Raw genomic sequence first — 20,135 nt, forward strand, 5'->3', positions numbered from 1 at the left:
CGATCATTCTGCAATTTCCCTTGGGTCTGTATGAACTACAGGGGTTGGTGGTCTGTGTGGATGACCGTTTCCTTCCCCAAAATGTAATGCTTCCATTGTCGGCAGGCTTGCACAATGGAATACATCTCTTTGTCATAAGTGGGATACTTCCGAACTGTGTCTGAAAGTTTCTCACTGTGATATGCCACTAGATGCACGTGTTGAGTAAGGACTACCCCAATAGCATAGTCAGAGGCATCTGTCTCGACCTCAAATGGTTGTTGCAAGTCTGGTAATGCGAGCACGGGTGCCATGCAGAGGCGATCATTCAACTCTATGAATGCCCTCTATTGAGATTCAGACCAAAAGAATTTTGCTTTCACTCCTCCCTTGGTGACTTGACTTAAGGGCCAAGTGATATGAGAAAATTCCAACACGAACCTACGGTAGAAGTTGGCAAGATCTAGAAAGTTGTGAAGCTCTGTCAGAGTGGTTGGATATGGCCAATCTCGAATGACTTGGATATTGGATGGATCCACATGCACCCCCTGTTCATCAATAATGTATCCCAGATACTGAACCTGGGTCATACCAAAAGTGCATTTCTCCAAATTGGCACATAACTTGTGTTGTCGCGTGTTTGGAGAACCTATCGGATGTGGTGGAGGTGCTCTTCCCAACTCTAGCTAAAGATCAGGATGTCATCCATTAGCCTCATGAACGTTGCAAAAGCATTCGTCAATCCGAAAGGCACCACCAACCATTCGAACAGGCCCTCCTTGGCTTTGAAGGCAGTCTTCCACACATCAGAGGGTTCGATTGGTACCTGGTGATATCCTGACTTCAAATCGATCTTGCTGAAATGTCTTTCCCCCTTCAGTGGGTCCAAGAGGTCATCAATCCGTGGGATCAGGTACTTATTACGGACAGTGATCTTGTTCAGCACCCGATAGTCAATACAAAGTCTCCAAGTCCCATCCTTCTTCTTTACCAACACGATCGGGCTCCCATAGGGCGATGAACTTGGACAGATGTGACCTTTCTGCAGCAGCTCCTGAATCTGCCTCTTGATTTCATCATTCTCTAGAACGAAGCGCCAATAGATTGGTCCATTGGGCAGTAGTGCACCTGGGGTCAGATCGATGGAGTGCTTGACCTGACAGTGCAGAGGAACCCCTGCGGGGGAGGTGAAGATGTCCTCGTACTCCTCCATGACCTTGTCCATTTGTAGTTGTCATGCAGAGGGGCCTTGTTTGGAGGTCATGGCCACCGTCTTCTTCTTTCCTTGAGGGCGTATCATCAGGAAAACAAATTTCCCAGTTTTGGAAATGAGCTTACTGCATTGTTTTGCAGTAATCAAAGATATGGCGGTAGGCGGTGCTACCTCCGGTATCCTGTACAACTTAGTTCCCAAAGTAACAATAACAGCACGGGGCCTTGATTCATACATAGCATGTCGCTTCCACAAGTATGGTTGTCCTAGTAATACATCACAAACTTCAAGGGGAGCAATGTCACACAATACCTCATCCGTGAAGGGCTTGATGTTGTATGGAAGGCGACACTGCTGGCTCATGCGAAGATCTCGTCCTTGGTGAAGCCACCCGATGGTGTACGGTTGTGGATGTGCTATGGTCGGTAAGCCCAGCCGCTTCACGACCTCTGCCGAAATGAGGTTCTTTTAGCTCCCACCGTCGACAATGAACTGTAGCGGGGAGACCTTTACCCACATCTAGGAGTGGAAGAGACGCTCCTCCTCTTCTGGATCTTCGGGTTCCTCCTTCTGGATCTTCGTGGTGGCAACAGTGGCGTTGGGCTCTGCATCGATAATCTGCTTCCATTTGTCATTCCCCTTGTCGGGTTCTGACTCAGAGTCAGAACCTGCATCCGATTCTGAAACCTTTAGCTCAGCCACCAGTGATTGCTTGGCCCGACACTCACTTGTGTTGTGAGTGGAGCTCTTATGGAACTCACACCACTTTCCCGTGTCCTTTTTTGGCTTCGTGGCGCTGTTCTTTGCTTGCAGCTTTGGCGGGTTGTCTTGGCCTGCCCGCCTTGGCTTTGTCCTTTGTTCTGCGATTTGGGGGCACCTTTCCCTTGCTTCGGATTCGTAGATCCAAAGTCTCGTTTCTTTTGTTTAAGCTTTTGCTTGACCCTGACAACATATCGGTATGCAGTGCTTAGCGAGGAGATGTTCAGGAATTCTATTTCTTCCTGGATGTACTTGTGTAGGCAGCTGTGGTATCTGAGTACCAAATGTTGCTTTGAATCCTTGATGCCCAACTTTGTGCGAAGGGTATGGAAAATATTGGTGAAATCCGGCATGTCTTGGTCCCTTCCCTGCCACAGCGTGGTCCACTTTATGTATTGATCCTCATAGCTTCCGACATGGTAGTACTGCTCCTTGATGGCATCCTGTAATGAATTCCAAGTGGGTGTGGCCGAAAATAGTGAGCATGTACTTTCATCCTTATGCTCGTAGTAGGTTTCCCACCAGTCCTTGACGTGGGGGGCTACTTTGAGAAGAGAAAATATAATATTTTCCCGATTGGAAAAATTATGAATAAAAAAATAACCCTCTAGCAGATTTGACCATTTATCGATGGCATCTACGTATATCTGACCCTACAATATGGGGATTTCAAAATTAACTTGTACCTTAAACGATGTGGTGTTTCTAGAGTAGCTATTGGAAGCCGATGCGTCGCCCCTGGGAAGCCGCTGAAGGATCTGGGCAAAGATGTCCATCATCACGCTCCTTTTTCACTTGAGGGCTTCTTCGAGCAAGATTTTGATAGGATCTCCTACCCCCTCGTCTTTCTTTTCATCCGCCATGGGAGGTCGTCGGGATTTGCGAGGCTGGTCTTGCAAAGGTTCGACCAGTTCAAGCCCTAACTCCTTATATCCCGACCTCGTTGGGGACATGCAAAGAAAAACAGAGAAAAAAACAGACCGCTCTGATACCACTGATCCAAATTTAAACAGGAACGCAACAAAATACGGAGATAACCATATATGCAAAGATGCAGTGGAAATAATACTTCATTTCATTAATGTAAAATACTGAAATATGCTTACAAACAGAAATGGAAATAAACTAGCTAGGGCGATGGTAGCTTATCTCTGAGAAGAGATGTGGCGGCTACATGCCTCTAAACTCTGTTACAATGAGGCTCGAAGGCCTATTTATTGTTGAGAAACAATGGAAAACCCTAAACATCCAAAAACCTAACCCTAGAAGATGAAACGCCAAACTGTGGGCCTCATTTGGGTAAATTGGTACATCAACTTCCCGGGGTCGTAACATTGGCATACGATCTTCATTTGACGCACACAGTATCTCGTTAAAAAGATCTATCTGAGAACTACAACTTTGGGAATAGCAACAGTGGTCCATGGACCCATGTTGCTCCCAGTTTTCCCAAAAAACGGTGTTTAGGACCTCAAAACGGCTTTGGAAGTTCAGGACTCGAAAAACTACTAAAAATAGTAAACTATCCTACAATTAAAGAAACTGAAAAGCTGAAATAAGCAATGGTGGGGGTCCAAGTGGACTTGGCAGGTGGCCACCAATATCCACCTGGATCAATTCTTGCCATCATTACACAATAAGAGGAGGGAATTTTTGAATTTAATTACAAACCATTTGTGTTTATGGTACATAGTAATTAATATATAATGTTATTTTTCAAATTATTTATACTTATTGTACATAGTAATTAGTGATATAATACATAATAATTAATAATAGAGTACACAAAAGTCAATTCTTGCCATCATTACACAATAAGAGGGAAGACATTTCAACCAATTATATTTGAGATAAATAGAAAAAAAATTATTTAAAAATAATACATTTAATTTCATAATGTTAAACTTTGGATAGATTTTAAATTTTTTAAGTCAAAGAAAAACTAATAACAAGTCAAATACTTAGGTATAATAATGATTCAACTTGGTATTTTTTAATTTTGTAAGGATAATCTTTTCTTTAAATGAATTTTTAAATTTGAAATGGTTAAAAACTAATTTGTGATCAAAGATTCACACTTATTTTTTTTTATAAATGTGTAGGGAAAATACTAGAATTTTTTAAAGTGGTTTTAGCCTTAATGTAATGAATAATAGTTTATTTATGAGAAAATATCCAATATAAAATGAATAACTTAAAACATATACATGTCAGTTGAATTTATCTTAGGTGGTTAGTGGTAATGGTTTCTTTTTCTCTAGGTTCAATTCCTACAAGTGACATGATGAACTTTGTTGTAATGGGTTCAAGACTTCTTGTTGAGCCTCATCAGTGCCTCAAGGACTATAACACATATATTCCTTGGATAGAATATAAATATGTTTTTCATGGGAATATAACACAAATACAACGTGAAGATATCATTAGAATGCAAATTATAACAAGGCCTCATAGCTAGCGTTTCCTGCCCCTTAATTTAATTATTGAAATTTGAAAGGTATGAACCAATTGGTAGCTCAATTGGTGATAACTTGTTCTATGTAAACCATGAGATTCAAAGCCATGTGGGCCAAACCAACAAAGAAAATAAACATTCTTAATTCATAAAATTCATATATATCATTACTTAGACACATCAATTAAGCAAACGAGTTTTGGATTCCTTATATTGGAAATTTGCTCTCACTCTCTCTATATGAATTAATAATACCTAGTATAATTGTTAGAATAATGTTTTTAATTTTTGAGTTAAGAGTATATTTTTTTTTGAAAACACTAATTTAATTAGTATAATAAATATTTTTATTTATAGTATTTTTGTGAATAATAATGCGGAAAGATGTTTTAATTCATTAAAAATTAAAAAATAAAATAGGAAACTTCTTTAACATACGAAATAAAATAAAATATAATAAAACTTTAATTTTAAGATTACAACCTAGTTGTAAATCAAATTGATGTATAATTTTTATTGGCTAGAAAACAATAATGTTTTCATAAGAGTTTCACTACATGAACTTTTTTGGACAAATGTATATAACCACTTTATATCACAATAAGAAATTACACTAACTTTCCTATCCTAACAAAAGTTGTGTTTAATACTTAAAATGAAGTCGACACTAGATTTTAAACTTCTGTGGTGTTTTTTTTGTAAAGAAAGAATTCATATTTCCCATACGTTTCTCAAATATCATGAAGTATATAGTAAAAAGAAACAAAACACACTCCAACTAAATTCAAATCTCCTTTCCTTAAATTTTTTTTTCCTCTCCACATTTTAACACCCGAAATAAATTCAGATGTTCTATGCTTTATATATATCTAAATTATTTACTGTGTTTACTTGGAAATTGTTAACTACTAAAAAATAAATTTACCAATAGGTGAGGTAGTGCCAAAATATGTTTCTAAAAAACAGAAGAAAGAAACCAAGATACAAATAGCTCTAGAGTAGAACCCAATCGTTAAAATTGAGTTAGATTAGTGGTGGTAAACTAGTGAATTCAATGACTTTACCCCCCATAAGAACGTAAAAATTCTTTGAGGAGTGAAAGTATTGCCATGGAAGCTATTTTTTTTTTATTGAATGTTATAAGAGGATGTTTATTAAGTTTGAAATTATTTTTTTGGTTTTATCTGTAATTTTTGAAATAAAAGTTTTAAATTTGAGTGAATGAAATATTATTTTTAAGATATATAATTAATTAGATTTGTTTTGAATGATTAGAAAAAAGAATTACAATTTTTTTCATTTAAATTTAATTTTCAAATTTAATTTATACGAATTTTTTATTATTATTAATTTTAGATTTTTTGGTTAAACAAAACTATATCATAAAAGTGTATTTATTTAAATTAACTTTCAATCCAAAAAAAGTTTATGTTGTGAGCGCTTTTTTAGTTTGGCAGTTGGTTGGCCACTTGCTAAGCTAGACTATTGTATAGAAATTATAGAACTATTGTGAATGAACTGAATATTTTTAAAACAGCTTTTTTAGTTTGGCAGTTGGTTGGCCACTTGCTAAGCTAGACTATTGTATAGAAATTATAGAACTATTGTGAATGAACTGAATATTTTTAAAACAACTTAACTAACGAATAATTTATTAATATAAATATAAGTTTTAAGGAGCTGAAGATTTCAAATCAATCCCAATCATTTAAAAGCTCAACTTTTACAAACGTGTAAAGTTAATGAATAATAATATTTCCACTACTTTTTGGTGTGTTGATTTGTAACACAAACCAAACCAAAAAATCTTTCTAAAATATTTAAACCCATTAGAATTAACTTGAAAATTTTATAAGATAAGAAAAAGTATATACATATTTATTTACGAAGCATAGGAAAAATTAAAAACCAGCAATACACGTGTTCATTACAAATATAAGCTAATCCTTTTGTATACTCTTTACCTATCTATATTTTATTAAAATTATTATATGTTCATATTGTGGGCTGTCGATGCACAAGAGAGGACAGGCTGCGTGCTCTGTATTCTTGTCTCCCGGTGCCTTGAAAGTTGAAAAGCAGATTAAATGAATGTAGATAAAGCTGAATCTACGAGAGTGCAGTGGAGATTTCATAGCTTAAAGAGATTCAGCTCAGTAGGAGAATCTGCCTGCTTGTCAGTGTCGGTCATTACAGTTTCCCATAAATTTCCGGAAAGTAGAGTTTCGATATGAGAAAAAGCTCTCCAAATATTCCAACAATCGTTGACAATGTGCGGATTATAAATTAAAATGGCGCCCATAGAAGCAGGTGCTTGGCCAGCGAATTTGAGATATTACTTGAAATAGGAGTAAATAAATTTGGCGTAGTGCGCGATCAAGTTTGGCCAGGTGTACACAGGTTTAAAATAAGGGAGGTGGAGGAATCAAAAGTGGTTAGAATCTGAGTAAAAAAAATTCAAAATTTTTTATAGAGACAGTGTTTGAATAGTGTTTTTGATGGTGGAAATGAATTCAGCACTATTAAAAATATCTAAGACACTTAAAATTTTGAAGTTTAAAAACTAATTTTGAAATTTGAAAATTATAACTTAGATTTACAAAAATCTTTACTGGGTTTTCTCTAAATATAATCAGAATTTCCATAACTTTCTGGACAATTCTTCCGACTAATTAAACTACAGCGTTTTTAAATGTTCCAAACTCGGCAAGCCCACTTCAATCAACGCGATGCCACGCCAACGTTCACCACTATTTATGTTTTGTTTAACTAAAGGTCTGATTTGGACTGTTGACACGCCGAGCCATAGGATCGTCAACCTTTTGGTATTTGGTTTCATGCGAGCTGAGTGTGCTGTTATATCTATACCAGTGTCGAGAAGAAGACCCACAGACATACTTACAGCCTCAGAGGTATGTTGCGATCAGTAAACTCTAACACCGAAGGAAGGAACTAAATCATGAACTTCAGAGCAGAGGCAACAGAGACCCACTGGTATAGAACGCAGGCCAAGAGTGCTGCCAGGATGAGGAACCAGCATTGAATAACGCCGGATGCTTCATCGGAAACAAGTAGGATTGAATAACGCCAGATACTGTTGAATGTCGAGAACGCATTCTTTAGACTGTTGACGAATTTGCAAATTCTTTAAAGGCTTTCTGCTAATTTCAACCAATTATCGCACGAGCAATACCTTTTTTTTGGGGACGAACTCTATTGCGGCAGCGGAGACAAACAAAGGGATTTGTGAAGAAGTACAAGAATCTGCAATTTTTCTGGATCCTCGGGGCAGGCCATTTTGGCATTTATGATCAGAGCAGCGTGGTGCGCAGTGTGGTCAGCAATATGAGCAGAGCAGTGTGGGCAGCAGTGAGAGCAGCGAGCAGGGAATAGTGAGCAGTGTGAGAGCAGGGAGTTTTTATGCAACAGAGATATCGAGCAGCAAGCAAACAGCAGCAAATGCATTCAAACATGAAAAAGGAACTAGAAATTTCAGAACATGTGGAGACAAATGATTTAGGACAAGTGAAAATTGCCTCGTCCACCAAAGCTGGGAAGTGGGTTTGGGCCAATGCTAAACAATATCGGGCCATTTTAAAATGAAGAATAGCCCGTCTAAAATGGGAGCAAACAAGGAAGAAATAAAAAGAAAAGTAATCTAGCCCTTCACAAAAAGCACTCAAATAAGTCTTCTCCACAAGCACGTGGCAACAAGAAGTCCAAGTGAAAAGTCATTGATGATTTTGCCTTATATAGTCTCACATCCACACCTCTCACCTGGTCATCTCATCTTTATGTGAAAGAATTGTTAAATGCAAAACAAAGGATGAAGGTTTTAGAAGCTAAAAGGCAAGAAAGAGATCATAAAATTCATATAATAATCGCTGAGAACAAGGCGTTAGCAGAAAGCAATAAAATTTTAAAGGAACAAGTGACATCACTACAAAAAGCTCTCTTAATAGGGAAGACAGAATGGCAATGCATAAAGACAGATGTGCAAAACATAAAGAAATATGTAGTGGAAAGTACAGAGGTGGTGAATGTGAAATCATCCGAGGATAAAGGGAAAATGATTGCCCAAATAAACAACCATGCAGAGAATGCAAGAGAATAAATGAAAGAAGATTCCACCAAAGTTTCCAAAACTTGGGCTCAAGTTATTAGCTGTTAATAAGGAAGGAGAAACAAATATTCAGGTTGACAACATGCAAGATAGTGAAGGCAAAGAAAGACGAAATAGGGCAGTAAACATAATTATTAAAGGGGTGAAAGACTATGGGAAAAATGAATTGACTCTTAACCTTGCAAGAGACTTCTTGAAAGACAAGTTGCTATGGCAAGGACAAATATGCCAAGCATGGAGAATGGGTAAGTTTAACGGGGAGAGAGCCAGGCCCATAAAAGTCATTATGCCTAGCTTGCATGATAAATATATTATTCTAAGCAAGAAACATCTCTTGAGGGGTTCTCGTTTTTTCCTAGAAGAAGATTTAACTGTAAAACAACAGGAGGAAAGAAGAGAGGAAATTTTAAAGGTTAGGGCAGCAAGAAATGAAAGAAAGAGAGCATGGATTTATAAAGGCAAAGCTGTAATAGCGCAATTTGGACCTCCTTCCAGAACATAGCAACAAGATGGTAATAAAAAAGAGGCAACAAACTCTTCAACAGGAAATCAGAAAGCAAGGTCGGTATGGGAAAACAGGGACAAAGAATTAAATGTGAGTCTTGCATGTCAAAATAAATAGAAATCAAGTCATACCCAGGTTTCCTTAAGATTAGTTTGTTGGAACTGCAGAGTTTACCCATGGAGACGAGGACCTGGGTTAGGGCCTATTGCGGAAAATAGAAACATAATTTGCCTCATAGAAACACATGAGCATGAAGGGTGCAAGACACATTTGTTTGAAGGATATTAGAAGATGGCAGTGTGGAACAAGGCAACAGGGAATGGCAAAGGGTACGGGGTATCATGGTTTTAGTAAGGAAGAAAGAAGGTCGTCTCATTCAGTTAGAAAAAGAAGACTCAAATAAACAATTCATTTGGTTTAAAATATTAGAAAATTGAAACCACATCAGAATTGGAGCATGCTATTTTGCACCACAGGTTTAAAAAATCTACAAAGATAGAGGGCTTGACCACAAAGATCCATTTGCAACTTTAAAAGCGGATATTGCAACTTATTCGCAGCTAGGTGAAGTCCTTATAGTGGGTGATTTCAATGCTAGGACTGTAAGTGAGCGAGCTAGCATTCTTTGTTGTAAAGATGATTATGACCCTATTTGGCTTATAGAAGAAAGTAATCATCAGTGGGAAAGAATTTCAGAGGACAAGGGTTGCAATCTCTTTGGTGAACAATTGCTTACTCTATGTGGGGCCTTTGATTTAGTCATTTGTAATGGCTTGACTAGATGGGCAAAGTCCGGTAATTTCACTTGCAATACTTACAATGGAGCAAGTGTGGTAGATTATGTAATTTGCTTGCATGGTTTGTGTGAGAAAATGGAAGAAGTTTTGGTTGGAGATCAACTGTGGGATTTGAAATCAGATCACAAGTCAATTTATTTATGTTTCTCTTGGATTGGAAAGAAACAATTAGAGTAAAAAATTCAGCATGTCCAACAAAATCTCCCATAGGGCAGAATTCTTTTGACTCCAGAAAATTGTAATACCTTCAAAATGACACTAGAGAGGCTCCTTGAGAAGGAGAAAATTACAATTCACAGCCTTCATAGTCATGAATTAACACATTTAATTCAATGTGCACTTGCAAAGTGCAAAAGAAAAAAAATTAAGAAGTCTGAAACAAATTGTTTTCCGGTTAATGCTTGACGAGGAATGCAAAAAGGCAATGAGAATGTGGAAAGAGCCAAACAAGGATAACATAAAGCTCAAATCTTACACGAAGTTATTAAGCAAGAAAAAGGCTGATTTCATGGTCTCAAGGAGGGAAGAACTAATCTTCCTTGGGAAAAATAATCCCAAATTATTTTGGAAGGAGCTCCAACCGAAAAAGATACAAATTGGAAATAATATTACAGCTTCTAAATGGTTTGACTATGCAAGACAACTCTATGAGCAGGTTCCCAAGGTTGACCCTCCCCTCTTGGTCAACACTGATACTGAACTCTTCACGGTACAAGAGGTAGAGATGGGTATCAAGAAGTTGGGTGTTGGAAAAGCAAAAGACTTAGTTGAACTCCAAGCAGAATATTTAAAGTGGGGCTCAAAGATTCTTGCACCTCACATTACAAAAATCTTCAACAAAATCATACAACAAGGGCTCCCCACAGATTGGACAACTAGTCTGGCAAGACCTCTTTTCAAGAGCGGTAATGTCAATAATCCCTCCAATTATAGGACCATCATGATAAACCCTTTGTTTGCAAAGCTATTTGGAAGCATGCTAAAAAACAAAATTAGCAAGTGGGCAGAAGAAAGAGATAAGCGTGCTAAAGGGCAAGCAGGTTTTAGACCTAAGCATTCCACAGTAGATCATTGCATAACTTTAAGGCACATCATTGAAAAAGTTTGGGAGAAAAAGAAAGAAGTCTTTTGTTGCTTTGTTGATTTCAGAAAAGCGTTTGACTCGGTTCCTAGGGATAAACTTTGGCAGAGAATGGAGGAACTTGGGGTTCCTAAACGTTTGAAAGCAGCTGTGCATAGGCTGTATGAAGAGGTAAAAGTCAAAATAGAACTTCAATAGGCATTTTTGAAAGTTTTAGAAGCGATATCGGGGTCAAGCAAGGTTGTCCATTGTCTCCTACCCTTTTTGGTTTATATATCGACAAGCTTGAGGAGTGGTTAAATTCGCAAGGGGGCGACGGTATCTATTTGTGCAAGTTTGTTATAAGGCTTCTTTTGTATGCAGATGACCTTATTCTGATTGCTAAATCAGCTCTTGGTTTGCAAGAGCACATACTATCCCTTGAGAATTTTTGTAGAAGTGTGGGGATGCAAGTCAATATCAGCAAAATGAAAGTAGTGGTATTCTTTAGAAAAAGAAAACATAACCAGCATAAGTTCTACTTTGAAGGAAACATTCTGGAAGAAGTTGCGGATTACAAATACCTCGGAATTGACTTCAACAAAAATCTAAGTTGGAATGGTTGTAGAAAGAAAATAACTTTGGGGGGTTGGAAAACATTTTATGCTTTTCAAAATAGGTGTAGAGATCAGAGTTATGGGAATGGAAAACCACTCAAACTCTTTTTGGGCTTCTAGTGATTCTCTATGGTTGTGAACTGTGGGCTAGCAGTACCTCCGACATGCAGTGGATACAAATTGAGAAAATTCAGAAACGTTTGATTACAAACAAATTTAAGATTAAAAGTGCAGTTCCTTATGATATCTTGTTAAGTGAAACAGGGACTGCTCTTATTGAAATAATTGCTATGGTGCAAGTCACAAGGTATTTAAAAAAAATTGAGCAAATGGAAGAGGGTAGATGGCCTAAGGTTGTCTTTAATGATAGATTGTGCAGGAGCAAAAAAACTTGGATGCAACAAAATAACAAATGGTTTAATAAATGGGGTATTTGCTTGAACGTGTGTCCTATAAACAACAAAGAGATAAAAGATTTTGTTATGGAAGAGTTCCACAAACGTACTTGGGATAAGGAGCTAGGAAGAAAGAAAAATTACTATATTGAAGTGTTTAATCCCACTCATAATCATCAACCAAAAGCATACATAGAGGCCAATATCTCTTGGAGAGCCAAAATTCTCATTGCTCAGGAAGGACTAATTCTCATCAACTCTGTTATGAGACAGGGCGCTGAAAAAGGCCAAAGGAAGTGTGTGAGGAAAGGGTATGCATTTTTTGTTCTTCCGGAAAAGTGGAAACAGAAAAACATTTCATTTTAGAATGTGAGGCCTTCAAAGATAACATGGAAAGTTATGCAGATATGCTGGAAGCTAGCTCTTGGGATAATCTATTTAGCGAGGGGTTTGTCGAGAAGCTGGGAGCATTTATTATGAAGCTTCATAGAAAAAGGGCCGAATACATCAAGCAGATGAAGAAGCAATCTGTCCCATAGGCTATCTTTAGCCTCATGGACGTTAAAATAATTTCTTTATTTCTTCTTTCTAATAAATTACCCGTCGAAAACTGATGAATTAATGTGCTGACAACTGATTGCGATCGTACGAATTGTAATGATATTGCAATAAGACTCTAACCAATAGAAATGAAAATAATTAAATTAAATTATTAAAAAATAAAAATCAAATCAAATATTGTAATGTTAACTTTGTTTAAATTGATTTAATTTTTGGTCAATTTGCAACTAATTAAAGGTCAATGCAAATTTCGAATATGGTTATATACTTGTAAGCATTGACTAGTCATAAAGATGAAATGTTATTCCCTTAAATTATTATTATTACTATTATATGTAATGTTTATTTATATATTTATATCCATTATGGTTATAAGAAACTCTTATACCCAAGCAAACTTGTTAATGTAGGTGGATTTGAAAGTAGATTGTTAACCTCATTAAAATAAATAATCTAAAACAATATTCTCTTTTCGTGCCTCTCCATCGCTTTTTCGCTGCACTGTCTAAATCTTTGTAGGTGTTGTTCCAAGTTTGCCATGACATTTCTAGTTGACCACTATGGATATGGTTTTGTTTGTCCGAGTCTCTCTTGGTTATGTCGTTGCCTGGCTCACGGTGTAAGAGTCGAGGGGGAGGAGGGTTGGGTGGTCTTCGAATGCTTGGACCTTTTATTCATGCCTTTTCTCACCAATGTTGTAGCTGTCTTTCAAAGGGGATTTTTCTATGGTGGTTGGGCGGTCATGTTTTTAGTAGATTTTATTTTATTTTATTTTTATTTTTATTTTTTATTTTATTTTATTTTATTTCCCGTCAACATCAATTTTCAGCTTGTGTTTTGCACTAGTGTTTTGGAACGCTTTCGTTCGCCACTTATTATAGAAATTTTGAGGTAAAAAATGAGTCGTCAAAACAAAAATGTACAACAAAAATCAACTTTATAAGAACCAATAGGATTCAATATGATGATGTCAACGATTGGGGATGATTCACCATTTTTGGAGTAAAAAGGTAAAAAGATAAAAATAAATAACTAGCAATTGTACCGAGAGGTGCAAAGGAAAACTGAAAGGAGGCGCCGAGAATGTGCAAGGAAACTACCTCCTTGTGCGACGTGCCAGGGTACATCATTAGTGTCACCTGATGAGGTGCACAATGGCACATGGAAGGGGAAAACTTTCTGACCTTCTCACCTCAGGAACCACTCCAATCCTTGCAATAAAAAAGGGTCGTGTCAATGGATGCGATCTCTACTTGAATCTTACTTTTCTATATAAAAGAGCCAATGGTTTGCACCTCGAGAGGTTTGATCCCTCTCAGATCCAAAGTTAAGTTGTATCTAGGCTGGTGGCAGATCAATCATACACACACATAACTTGCTATCATATTTATTTGATATAATAGAATATTTAGTCTATGTAATTCACACAACAAAAATAAATAAATTAAAATTAATATTTTTAATTTGTTTGTAAAAATAAAAATAAAAATAGAAATAGAAAAATATATACCCTAGCAACGTAACAATATATGTAGTATGTATGTATGTATATAATACTTGCAGAAATGACAAACAACAGAGCAACCTTGTTAGTATAAGAACGAATAAACTGATAAGGGTTTCATCTACATTGAAGGAGAATGACCTTAAGGGTTTGAAACCCATATAAATTTATATTTTAGAAAATAAAGATAATCCATGAAAAACTATCTACAACTCATGGACTTTCCAGAATACTCAGAAAAAACTGTGTTAAACATTCAAGAAGGGACTAAGTCCAACTATTACCTTCTATATGTTAGTGGTTGCAGTTCATAAAAGTGTCACCATTGTTGCAAAGGGAACCAATGTCAAGAAAAAACGAAATCTCCATCACTTAAATCACCTCTGAGGGAATATGAGTGGGATTATAAACAAATTTATCTACAAATGCAAATTTATTACAAATGTAAGTTATAGGTTGTAAAAGAAAAATCCCAGGAAACAAACAATTCACTGCCAGAGAGGAATTATAACATGATTTCTTACCTCTACAACACGTTGTGGTTAAGGAAAAGAAGTAACTAGTGCGACCTAGTAGGAAGCACTTCAGTAAACAAATATAAATCATCATAATTAAAAAAATATATCCTCAATCTTCTAGTTGTGGAATGGAAAGTTCATCAAAAGACTGACAACAACGCCTGACATTACTCAACATCATTGTTGACGTGATGGAGGTTATCCTACCCACGTAACCATGTGCCGCGAGATGCTTTAAATGAGACTCGAAGGTGGAGTAAATGAGACTCGAAAAACCCTATATATGAGGAACCTCGTATCACGTGTTGAATTGTGATGGGAGGGAACGACAAAAATGGAGCCAGGAGATTCGTTGAGCTGAACAATGTTTGTCTAGCCAACTCCATAGAGAAAACACATTTTAGCGTAAAAATAAAAAAACTATTTTTTCAACTCATATTTTCAACTTATCTATCTACAATTTTACTCAAATTTCGAATGGGAGCACTCATTGGATGCATAATTTAATTTTCACCCAAGGAGTACCCATGTTGCATACTTTTGATGGACCTTACTACAGGAAAAATGAAAATGTGATTGCAATAACATTTTTCATGTATTTCAATTTTTTTTCATATAGTAGGGTCCATTGAAAGTATGAAACATTGACACTCCTTAGATGAAAAATTAAATTCCGCATCCAATGAGTGCTCCCGCTTGAAATTTGAGCAAAATCATAGGGAGATAAGTTGAAAATATGAGTTGAAAAACTAGTTTTTTCTTTTTTCCCTCCAAAACATGATGAGGTGATCTAATCTTATTTTATTATTTCCACTATTAGTTTATAATATTCCTTAGAAGGCCCATTTTAGACCTCAAAATTTCTCTAATGCTCGTTTCTCTCTCCAATGTCGTCTACTTGTTGAATGTATTTTGGCATATCTTCTCACTAGGTTTTGTGACCCACCTTTTTTCTTTGAGGTCTATTTTTGGGTCTCACTTTTGACTTAGTCGAGCAACTTATGCCCATATTTTGTTTTTTCTTCTTTTGTTGGGTCTTTCTGCCATTTTTTTTTTTAACAAGAACAATTGATGTATTTATTTCCAAAAGTGGAGCAAGCTCCTATTACAATCGACAGTAGCTTCTAGAAACTGATCAATGAGAATGAGCTGATGGTAATCCCTTCTCCTAAGCTTAAATTCATAAGTTTTGTGAGTTCTTTGGCTATTCTTGTTTTCTGTGTTACATTTTATCTCTGGAAGAGAAAATTCTATGACCTTTTCCTTATGTTTTTCTTTTTGTTGTTCCTTAAGTTTGTCGTTCCTACTACTATTGTTCGTACTGTTTGCTGTTCCTTTGGCCTGATGTTCCTTCGCTTGTTGTTCCTTCGGCCTGTTGTTCCTTCAGATGCTATTCCTTCGGCCTGTTTTTCCTTTGGCCTGCTGTTCCTTTGGATGCTGTTCCTTCTGTTGTTGTTCCTTCGGCTTGCTGTTCGTTCTGTTGCTGTTCCTTTTGCTTGCTATTCCTTCTGATGTTGTTCCTTCTGATGATATTCCTACTGATTGTTGTTCTTTCTACTGTTGTTCCTTAATCTTCTTGTTGTTCCTTTTGCTTCTACTTCTACTATTCCTTTGACCTGTTGTTCCTTCTGGTGCTGATCTTTATACTGTTGATCATTTTGGTTGTTGTTCCTTCTGCGGGTATTCATTCTACCATTTGTTGCTATACATTCTGGTGTTGTTTCTTTAGCTTGATAGTCCTTGTGCTTGTTGTTCCATCTGCTTGCTACTTGGCAATCTTGAGTGTGACTTTCAAGGTACCAAATACCACTCTCTCTCTGAAAAGCATATCTACCTTCTGTAGATTGTTAAGGCAAAGGATGAATCGAGAAGGGTCCTCCATTAAGGCTAATATTACCTTGAGTCAGCAGGCAGCCTTTATTTGCCAGCGAGTCCGCTTGTTTGTTTAAATCCCTCAGAATATGGTATGAGTTGACTGTGTCGAAGTCTTTCAAAGTGTTTCGAATTCTCTGCAAGGTTTTGTTTCTGGGTTATTAAAATAATCTTCGAAGTTTAAGAGCTTTATCAGAAGCTCCGAGTCTCCGAATATTTTGATTGTTTTGTATTTTAACTCCTTCACAATCTGGGAAGCTTTTAGGACGTTGTAACTCTCTGCTTGATTGTTCAAACTTATGCCTAGGCCCCAACTGAAACTGGTTTTTTTCGATCTGTCTGGGTAAAGAATCAGTCCCCCTGTGCCTGGATTCCCCTTGGATGCTCCATCAAAGAAGATAGTGGCTTTTGGGGTCCACCACCACTTAAGAAAGTCATTTGCAGTGAGACGTAGGCACCAAGCAGGATCTTTCATCGGTTTGTTGATTGAATCTTTCCTTTCTCCTGGCACACAGGGTCCTAGCCACACAAATACTTCTGCAGATAATGTAAAGGCAAAAGCTGGTTTATCTATTATTTCCAACAAGAGAGCTTTTACTTTGGCAGCCACTTCCACTGATTTTGGGATCCTGTCATTAAAAACACACTCATTTCGAGCCAACCACACTTTCCACCAAAGGTATTTTGGAATAGCTTGCCAAATGTTTTTCCAGCCTGCGTTTTTAGATTTTTTCTCAGGGTTTTGATTTCCAATGTTGGCTGGTTTTGTTATGTATTTCTACCCCTATTTGGGTCTTCTATGGGCCTGTGTGCCCTGTCTGTAATGGTTTCCTATTGCGTGGTTTCTTGAGGTGCTCTTTCATGGGGTTTTTCTGCAGGCATGTGTGCCCTGTGTATTGATTTTTGTATTGGACATTTTCTGAATCAAGATTACATATGCACGTGGTGCGTCTACACAATGTAATTTTTATCTTCATTAATAAAAATTACAAATTATTATTATTTTTATTTATTTATTTTATTATTTATTATTATTATTATTATTATTTTTTTTTTTTTTTTTCAGTGGAATATATATATATATAGATATATATATATTCTCAAAGTCATAGACTTAAGGATGGTGAATGCATGTATATTGCTCCTATTTGAAAGTAACTTACATCGATAAGCTGAAGTTAAGGGGATCAATTTTAATAAAACACTTATGCCACTTAGCCAATGGATGAAATATAACCAATATTTGTTTAATGTATGTGGATATGTGTTATTATATACTAATCAATTTTCAAAAGAAATGGGTCTATCATCTTGTAAGAGCATTATTCCAAGTCCAAAGCTAGAAAAATTACGCTTAATGATAAAGGGTCAAGCGATATCAAATATAACAAGCATTGGAATAAAAGCAAGAGCTTCCTTCGAACTCTTGAAAGCTTGGTATGCTTAATCTCACTAATGAAAGACATCCTTTTGTGTTAAGTTGATTAAAGGATGATCAACAATAGAGAAATTTTGTACCTGGAGGTAGTAAAAACGTATTAAGCCCAAAAATAGTTGACACTTGTCATAGGCATTGACCACTCTAAAATGGCTTGAATATTTACAAGATCAATATGAACAGTGCCTATATAGAAAACATGACTTATATATTCTTGGGAAACTATCCTCACAAATTCATACTTTGATTCTATTGAATAGATCTTATGCTTTGATAAAGTAGCTAATATAAGATCTAGGTACTTACCAAACACATTGGCCTAAAATGTAGCAAGAGCATTGTAGAGTTCAAATAAGATCACTCAAATTACTAATGTTTTGATTAGTTCTTAGTGCAATGTTTTATTGGTTATGGAGCTTTATGGAAATTTGGTAGATAAAGCAAGATCTAATCTTACAAAAAACTTAACACAATGTAGGTCATCCATTAAATCATCATTGTGAGGCACTTGAAACTTATTTTAGATCATAATATGCTTAAGTGATCTATAATCAATATAAAGGAGGTAAGAATCATGTTTTTTCCCACCAATAATAAGAGTAGCATAAGGACACTTTGTCAGAGTTATGATCCTGACTTCTAAGAACTCCTCCACAAAATTTTTCATCATAAACTTTTAGAAATTCTATTGTTAATAGGGCCAAACCAATTTAACTGGCCTTTATAAAGTCAAGCTCAATAACATGTTCCATACCCTTGTAAGGTGGAATCTCTTGTCAGAAAATAAGAGTGTTGTCACAATAAAAGTGTGTTGATTCTCTTTTATATCAATGTAATTGTAAAAATATAAATACATGAAGGCTTTGCCTGAAGTTAGACACACTACCTTATCACAATCATAACTAGGTGAGAGAATATCTCAACCAGACACAAAAATAGGAGCTAATTTAGCTATCATCCAACAACATCATAAAACCACTCATAAGAATATTCATGTAGAGACATTCTCTACTTAACAATGACCAATACCACAACAAACTATGTGACTAAATATTAACGCACAAGACAAGTATGAGTTAACCATTCTAAAAATCCCCCTTAATGAGTACTTGTCTTGTCAAGTGATGTCTTCATTATTCTCTAGTTTACTATAACAAATGGTTTTTTTAGATCCTAATGATTAGCCCACACTACAAAGTCTTCATTTTTCCTAACCTAGTATTTGTATTTCATACCTTGAGCATAGAGTCATTACCAAATTGCCAACGTCCATTAAAAGGAACAACTATCCCTCGAAGCACATCAACACCCAACCACTGTGTCTACTAGTCTAATAGGAAATTCTTCACCTACATGGTTCATTCAATTCCCTAATGAACCCCTGCTAAAATGTGCAACAACTCCATCTATTTCCAATAACTAATCAATGCCACTAATGCACCTTGCTCTCTACTAAAATTTGTTCTTTAAATTTTACTTGATTGGATTCTGGCAAATCTTCTCTAACATCACTCATAGTCTACAACTCATGAATGACTCACTTGACAAATAAGTGTTAACAAACCCTTGTATAGGTGAACAACCTCCTCTTTAAGGAAACTCATCAATAAACATCAAACCTCAATCATGAGTCTAATTCCACATAACCATTGTTGAATATTGACCCATGGGTCTAATGCACCATACCAAACTAAGGGTATACATACATATATAGAGCTTACAACCATATGCCTAATTACATTATGCAAATTTTAAACCTTACCCCAAATATCCTAGGGCCATAAGACTTACCTTTGTTGATTTATTCTTCCTTTTATTCCTCTGGAGTCATGCATATAATTGATGTTTTCATCTTTGTCTTCAACAATTTGTATCCTACAAAACAAACTTGTCTAATGTTGGAGTGCCTAATTTCAATATCAACAAATTTTTGTAACATTAAGTTAGAAAATTCAATGTTATTTTTCACCGCATATCTGCTTCTTGAGAGCTACATAGTTTTGATCCTTCCTTTCCAATCAAGAGCTATTTTTGAGATACTCCCTCTTACATTCCTCTCATTTACAACTTGGTAAAAATACATAAACACTGCATAATGTCCCTTCCTCTAAGACTTATGACAATCAACTACTTTCCATGTGATCAATCACATCATAAAAGACACTATCAATGCACCATAACTTTGTTCTTGATGACCTGTAATTGACTTCTTATCTTAAACATGACAACCTTGGACCTTAACATTGAACTCAAATGTCAAATAATGTCACTCATTCACCCCATCTTCTTAAGATAACATCTGTCAAATTGAAACTAAGGTTATTGCACATCCTTCTCAC

This window comes from Pinus tabuliformis, chromosome 3_1 (assembly GCF_031772625.1).
Source record: "Pinus tabuliformis cultivar Carrire ecotype Pingquan chromosome 3_1, CPIR1, whole genome shotgun sequence".
NCBI lineage: Eukaryota > Viridiplantae > Streptophyta > Pinopsida > Pinales > Pinaceae > Pinus > Pinus tabuliformis.